Source organism: Phaseolus vulgaris, chromosome 9, assembly GCF_051622355.1.
Source record: "Phaseolus vulgaris cultivar YP4 chromosome 9, ASM5162235v1, whole genome shotgun sequence".
Classification (NCBI taxonomy): Eukaryota; Viridiplantae; Streptophyta; class Magnoliopsida; order Fabales; family Fabaceae; genus Phaseolus; species Phaseolus vulgaris.
In genome coordinates this window covers 6,032,553-6,040,978 of record NC_143506.1, presented here as the reverse complement: position 1 = coordinate 6,040,978, position 8,426 = coordinate 6,032,553, and positions in this window count along the sequence as shown.

Sequence of the window (8,426 nt, the reverse complement as noted above, 5' to 3'; positions counted from 1 at the left end):
AATGTAAATATAAATTTTTAATGTTATTTTTCAAAACAAATATTGTATTGATTAAAAAAAACAGAAAAAATTACATAATAAATTAGAATATTTAATAATATGTGTGCATAGTTACTATTTTTTTGAACATTTAATTCTTTATAAAGAAATAAATTTATTTATTTGAAATGATTATTTTTGTATAATGGAAATAGAAATTTTGAATGCTATATTTTATATTTTTGGACATTTTACATACACATAATACATATAATTTATTTGTCATAGTTTACATAAATAAATTGTTAATGTTATTATGAAAAAATTAAAACAAATATTGTAGTAATTAAAAAGTACAGAAAAAGATTACATAATAAATTCGATTTTTTAATAATATGTGTAGATAGTTAATATTTTTTTAATATTTAATGCTTTATAAAAAAAAAACATTTATTTATTTAAAATTATTATTTTTATAGAATGGAAATACAAATTTTTAATGTTATATTTTATTTTTTTTTCATTTTACATAGACATATAATATTATGAAATATATATAATTTATTTCTCATAATTTACATATATTGTTAATATTATTATTTAAAAATTAAATCAAATATTGTAGTAATTTAAAAAAAATAGAAAAAGGTTACATAATAAATTAGAATTTTTACTAATATGTGTACATAGTTAATATTTTTTGAACATGAAATTGTTTATAAAAAATATATTTATTTATTTAAAATTATTATTTTTATAAAATAGAAATACAAATTTGGAATGCTATTTTTTATATTTTTTAAAATTTAATTCTTTATAAATAATACATTTATTTATTTATAGTTAATATTTTGACATAATGCATGAATGCAAATTTGACATGTTATAAATAATAAATATTAACAGAAGTTTTTATAGAAATTAATAATGTTATAGAAAGTTTTATTGTTACATAATGGAAATGTAATTAAAAAAATTAATAATGTTATACAATTTTTTATTATTACAGAATGTAAATGTAATTTAAAATATTATAAATATTATTGTAGTAAAACCCTAAACAAAAAAAGTTAAGAAAAGATATATTTATTTGTTGATTGAATAAATTATAATTTTGTTAGTCTATATTTATCTTGATATATTAGATAAATTAAATAATAGAGTCATTTACAATACAATTTTTATTATAATTATTTAAAATTAGATATTAGGGTTACTGTACTGGTGTAGTTTTACACCGAAACAGTAATCGCATTCGGTATGTTGTATTAACACTTATCCATAATCATGGTTCTGGATCAAAGTTCAAGATTTCGTGGATAACATTATGAATTCGGGTAGCCATTACGATGAGGCAGAGATGGTACATTTTGAGGAAACGGTTGCAATTTATGGTGACCTTGTTGCGGTGAACATGAATTTAATTTCACAAATACAAGAACAAATTAAAAAAAAATACTAAAGGTGCTTCAGTGATGATCCTTTGTATGATTGGTTTTGGATTGAATTTGTTACGTATGGTGCGTACTAGAAGGAACTGTATTAGTCAGTTCCAACCACAAAAAGAGCATCGCAGACAAGAATTGATGGAGTACTTGGTTCACACTGAACAATGTTGTGATATTATTCGCATGGGACCAGAAGCTTTCTTTCAATTATGTTAACGAATACGGGGAACTGGACTTGTTAAAGATGCATATCGATCAACCATGAAAGAACAAGTTGCGAAATTTCTGCACATTATTGGGCATAATGTGAAGAATCGAAGTGTGTCATTCTTTTTTCATCGGTCTGGAGAATCAGTTTCCTGTCACTTTCATAATGTTTTGAGTGCAATATTAAGTTTGGAGGGGGAATTCTTAATTCAACCAAATGGAACGGTTGTAGAACTGCACATCCTTAACAACAATTGATTTTACCCCTACTTTAAGGTTTGTTTATGATAATATTATTTTAAATCACGTATAATGTTTTATTTATTTTGTGTTTAATAAAACTTATGAAATTTGGTTTACATTAGAATTGTATAGGGGCAATAGATGAGACTCATGTACGTGTTAAGGTTTCACGTGCTGATGCACCTCGTTTTCGAGGGAGAAAATATTGGCCAACTCAAAACATATTTGCAGCGTGTGACTTTGACATGAAGTTCACATATGTCCTGGCAGGTTGGGAAGGAACAACCTCGAATTCAAGGATATTAAAAGACGCTTTGGTACGAGACGATCCTTTGATTATTCCAAAAGGTTAGTTTTAGGGGATTGGGTGTGCAGAAGAATAAATAGGTTATAGTAGTATATACTAACGCATCTTTGCACTATCTTTGTAGGAAAATACTATCTTGGTGATGCAGGTTTTATGTTAAAACCAAATCTAATAACACTTTATCGCGGGGTTAGATACCATTTGAAAGAATATTCGCGAAGATGGCCACAAAATGCTAAAGAGCTATTTTATCTTCGACATTCATCACTTAGAAATGTAATTGAGAGAGCATTTGGGGTACTGAAAAAACGATTTCCAATTATAGCCAGTAGGACTGAGTCACATTATGATGTCGATACTATGACAAAAATTGTTTTAGGTTGTTGTATTCTGAATAACTTTCTTCGCGGGGTCGACAATGATGAGTCTCTGATTGAAGAAGTAGATAATGGATTGTTACAAGAAGATGTCCAAACAACCACCACCCATGCTCGTGAGCATGATTATAGCTTAGGGTGTCATATTAGGGACATTATAGCAAACGAAATGTGGCAAGATTATGTAAACAATTAATTTCATGAAATAATATATTTCCTTTGATTTTTCAATGTTTGTCATCCTAACTTTATTTAAGTTAATTAGATGGATCGCGGGAAAAATGTTGCTTCAAATTCATCAGGTTCTTATCGAGAGTTCACGAAGTGGACGACGGAGATGAACCTAATTTTGCTCAATGCAATGATTGATGAGGTACGAAAAAGGTGTAGAATTGATGGTAGCTGGACCACTCAAGGATACATTAACATATTTATGGCTTTAAATGAGGTTGGCTTATCGGGTATTAAGAAAAATAATGTGAAGAACTGCCAGAAAAGCCTAAAGGATAGGTGGAGGGAAGTCCATGATATGTTTGGGGGATTGAGTGGTTTCGCATGGAACCAGACCACCAAACATTTTGAAGCCGAGGACGAAGTTTGGAGTGAGCTGATTAAGGTACGATGATAAGTATTTTTTATTGAACAAATACATTTGACTTCACATTTGGCATAAAATACTAATATGTGACATGTATGTAGGCTAAACCATCTACAACGAAATGGCGTGTGAATCCCATTCCCCATTATGACCTCATGGAAGAGTTGTTGTCTAATGATAGAGCCACGGGAAGTCGGGTCAGGACAACCCGTGACATCAATTCACCTCCGGACATGAGCAATTTCAGTGTCAACCTTGGGGACAATAATATGGATTATATCCCCGACCAACCGAACTATGAGGAGGCAGATGACTACGTCCCACAATCACCTGGTCCTCACTTCCAATCTAGTGACACTCCTTCTGACACGCCATCAAACACTCCTTCTATGCCGTCTGTTGGCTCTGCGGGCACATCCTCATCTTGAGGATCAAAGAGAAAAGACCCTACTATGGACGGTATTGATGAACATTTTGCATTGTTGAATACTAATATTTAACAATGCGTGCCATCAATGAAGGATGGAAATGAAAATGCCTCTCAATTGGTGGATATAGCTCGTGCATAGGCAACGACAGCTCAAGATATAGCTGCCAAAATTAGACGAAGAAATGACCTATATGCTGAGCATGTACACCACCATTGACGTCATGCCTCATACCAATACTCAGAGTCGTATATTTGGGCAATGCTCGTGGAGCTTAACATCCAGGACGAACAAGTCATTGATCAATGCTACGAGTTCTTATATGAGCATCTAGGCAGAGTTAAGCCACTATTTGGGATGCCATACGAGCGTCGCATGACCAAATTGTTTGCATTCATGACTGGGCGTTAATTTCATATTTCATGCGTCGGCGGTTCCTCCGTATCTTCTACTTCAGTTTATGATGTCTTAATTTGATTTCACTTGGTTTGTAATTTGTTTATGTATGTTTCTTGTTGGACAATTATCACAAGAACTGTTATTATTGAACTTTTGGAGTTAAACTATTCACTTTTCATTCGTCATCTAATATTTTGTTTATGCACTTCTACTATTGAGTTTGATAACTGCATTTAATTGGTTTATGATATTGTGATAACTTTCCTTTACTTAAAATTGAGTTTCATATTTGATGTCATAAATATTTAATTTTTTCTATATATTTGCATTATAGATGACATCATCATCCCAGAAACGCCACAAAACCCGTAAAGGTAAAGAGCCAGCAGAAGGTCATGCCGTTAATCCTCCACCAGCAACGGGGATTGAAGAAGTACTTGATTATTCAAGATACTTTACTTCAAAACGGAAAATGATGGTCTTTGAAAAAATGTTTCATGGAAGACCAATCATAACTCCGAAAGCCATGCATTCTCCTTTTTTTGTTGCACCAGGGTTTGAATTTCAAAAGCTTTTAAACTTTCAATACTTACAACCTTTCCTTGGAATGAAACTTCCCTACTATGAGGAATTGGTGCGAGTGTTTTATACAAATCTGAAGATCACACCTCTTTGTGAACTTGCCATTGAGATTTGTGGCAAGCGGATACACACCAATGAAATGGATTGGATGAATATTGCTGATCTGAGGTATGGCGATGTTAAGTTAACACCTGGGACGATCCCTGAGGAATGTAATTTTGATCGAGCCTTAGCATTATCGTCCATGCTTCGTGAAGATGTTCAGGGATAGAATGTCAGAAATGCCAGTAGTCTAACAATGAATGACCGGCTACTACATTACATATGGGTGCATATGTTGTGCCCTCGTGGAAGCAACTTCGCACAAGTATTAAATGAAGATATTTTCATGCTCTGGTGCAAAAAAAATAACATAATGATTAATTGGCCACATTACATCATGCAACACATGATGAAATGTCGAGATAACAACATGTCGTTGCCTTATGCAATTTTGATAACACGCATCTTGCAGGTGTATGGCTTCGACTTGGAAAATGAACAAGCGGTAATGCTTGGATGGAATCATTATTTCGCCAAAAAGAGTATGACCAAATTAAATATATTCTAGGTCAATGGTGTATGACAACTTGGTAGGCCTCAAGTGGAGGACGAAGGAGATGATGAAGAGGATTAATTGCCAGAACAACATCTTCAAGGTGCTTAACCTCAACCCGCAATCCCTAGTCAAACTGAAATGTTAACCCAAATTTGGGCGGGGATGCAAGACATGAAAGAAAGCATGAGGAACGTTAACATCCGTTTTGACAGGGTTGATGAAAGGATGGAGCGGGTTGATCAAAGGATGGACAAAATGGAGGATACTCTGAATCAGATTCATCGTTATCAAGGCCATTGATTGTCTATTTGCATTATGTTATTGTCATTTTTTTTATTTCTATTTTTCATGTTAAACATTATTATTGTTATTTTTATTGTTTTTGTTATTTTTCACCTTGAACATTGAGAAATTCATATTTAATATTAAGCTTCATATTATTTTTAATGCAAGTTCTTTAAGATTTGAATTCTATTATGATTAAAGTCAATATTTCAGGTCCATTATCTAAATTGGAAAATGAATAACATTCATTACGTAGCCTTCAATGTCTATGCATGACATGACATCATCCTCTAGCTGCACTGGTTGTGATGCAAAATCACGTGGTACTTTTACCCATGTTGCTGGGAGCACAAGTGCGTTCGTTGCTCCTATTTGTGATTGTGGACAATTTGCTGTTTTGAGAACAACAACAACTGAACAAAATGTCGAAAAACGATTTTGGGGTTGTCCCAAGTACAAGGTAAATTTAATTCAATTCGGTTTCATGCAAACTTAACTATGGTTATTTAAATTTTTTCATTGTTGAATTTTATTCTTTTCTTCAAAATAGATTACAAGTGACATTGTTCTAGGCTGTAATTTTTTCAAATGATACAATGAAGACATTGTTGATGACAAAGATGCAATCATTATCAGACAACTGAATAAGATATGCCTTCTAGAAACACGTTTGAAGGTTTCCACAAGAAGGGTTAAAATGTTATTAGTGGGGATGTCTTTTCTTTTTCTAATTAACATTATTATGTTTTTAAGTTTAGCATAATTTCAAATTAACATGTATTTATCTCTCTCTACATCAAATGTAATGACTTTATATATTTTTGCAACTAATTAATGTTCATGACATCATTTCTTAAATTATATTAATGTTATTATTAATAGTAATCAAAATCATAATTAATAAAAATTATATAATTATATAATATAACATTTATTAAATAATCATTAATAATATTAAAATTATCTACAAACAAAAATTTAACTAATACAAATTTTTTCAATTAATAAAATTAAAAATGAAGAAATCATATTTCATTTCTATATTCTATTTTTTAATTCATTTCAATTTTAAATTATTTTTTAAGTTATAATTGAAACTTACAATTATTTTAATTATCAAAATTATGTACAAAATTAATAATCATTTTTTTATTATTTTTTTACACACATGGACAAAAGTATACTTTATTATTATATATAACATAATGTAATAGAAATTAAATAATATAATACTAATTATTATAATTAACTTAAATGTCCTTTAAATTAATTAATATTTCATTTTCTTGTTTATTTATATATAAGGGTAAATTTGTAATCTTATAATTTACACTATTCAAAATATATTAAAATACTTTCACAACTATCACATCATTCACGCTTTCCAATAAACTTTTTTCACACATCCACTCTAACATCTCCCAATCCAAACACTCAACTTTTTCCACACTTTCTTTACACTTCCACTCCCCCACACCCTCAACTTTCCACTCACCCACAATCTCTAATCAAAACAAAACATTAGAATTTGTTTTAGTGATTCACGATGTGATTATGGTTGAATAATTGGTTTCTTGATTTATGCGACTTAAATACACTAATAAATACTAAATAAGATTGGTTTAAACATGTGATATAGTTTATCTTTGTGAGTTTTGAATTTGATTGATATATGAATCATTCTACGCGATATTTTTTTTTTTTTTTACTTATGCTTGTTTATATTTCAGAACTTAGAATGATTCTCTTGTTTGTAACTTTATTCACATACAGAGATGATTATGCATTGTATCATCTTGTAATTTTTTTAAAAATAAATTTTCCTCCTTATAAGGGATCAATAAGAAAAAAATAAAAAAAAATAAAAATATATATATATATATAATGAAAAGAAAAATAAATAATTCTAAAATATAAATTCCTTCTTTTTACTACTAGTTCATTATCACATTTGAAAAAACATAATCACAAAAAATAGGGCAATATAGTATTTAAAAAAACTTTCATTAATTCATGTGTTCTAATGGATAAAATTTCAATTCATTCACTTAATCAACATGACAATAAAGTATCAAACTATAAACCTACTCATTGCATTTCATGTCAAAATATTTTTGGCATCAACTATCACATACCTTTGACTATATATTTGGGAGATACATGCGTTGAATTTGTAGAGTGAAGGGTATGGACTCGACGCATAAGGGATGGTCGTTACTTGAACTAGCTTAACTTGATAATAATAGCCTCAGTAGCCTACGCTAGAGGCTGGGGGCATGTAGAGTAATGGGCTTGGATCCGACGCATAATATGAGAATCGAAATCCTATCCTTAACAGGAAATGTGCGTCATCCTTTATTCATTAGACTTAATCACCCTTAATGGCCCAATAAAGGCAGAATCGGACTACGTTACATAATATATGATCAATATATATCAGAGGGAACATCAACAAGGGGATCTATCTTTTACACACTTATCCTAGGCCACTTGGAGAGGTTATAGGGCTAGGTTACAATTCGATCTACAGAAAGGATCATCTCATATCATCTAATACACAACACAGAGAGTACTCTTAACTCATTCTATCCTATATTCATTATAATTTTGTGTTCTTACTAACTTGAGCATTAGAGTGTCATTGCAGGAGGAGCCCCTCTCGTTTTCTGAAGGTTGAATCACTAGAGCTTGAAGGGAGACCACCATTAAGAGCTCATCCAGATTCTGATGTGAATCAAAAATACATGAAGATGACCAAGGACTATACTTGAAGGGTCATCTCAACAATCAAATAAAGAGGCCATCAATAGGAGGAATGGTCAAAGACCACAACACTTGATATTCTTCTTATTATTGTTCTTCATATGGAAGCCCAAGCCCAAAACCCAAGCCCAAATTGAGGCCCAAGCCAACACATGATTTCATCATCCATCATGCCTAAGAAGAAAATAAGAGCAAGGGCACAAGCATTAATA